The following is a 300-nucleotide window of genomic DNA, read 5'->3' on the forward strand; positions in this document are numbered from 1 at the left end:
CCAATATTTTAAGATAGGCATTGCATTAAAGCCCACAACAATACTATCTACACCCCACCTTCCTGACTGGATTTAATAGTGACCACAGTTTCTTAGTTGCCTAGAAGTGTATTTTTTAAAAAACCAATTAAATACACATACAACATCATTATTACCTAACTAGTGCTTATCCTTTGTTTCTCTGTTTTCTTAGGATGTGTATTTTTAATTTAGGATTATAACTCCTGGTAATGTTTCTGTGAGCCTTTCATGTGATTTATAGGAAGACTGGGTTATTGCTATCACCATTATACCTCTTTT

The sequence above is a fragment of the Bison bison genome, unplaced genomic scaffold, assembly GCF_000754665.1.
Source record: "Bison bison bison isolate TAMUID 2011002044 unplaced genomic scaffold, Bison_UMD1.0 scf7180017864174, whole genome shotgun sequence".
NCBI classification, from domain to species: Eukaryota; Metazoa; Chordata; class Mammalia; order Artiodactyla; family Bovidae; genus Bison; species Bison bison.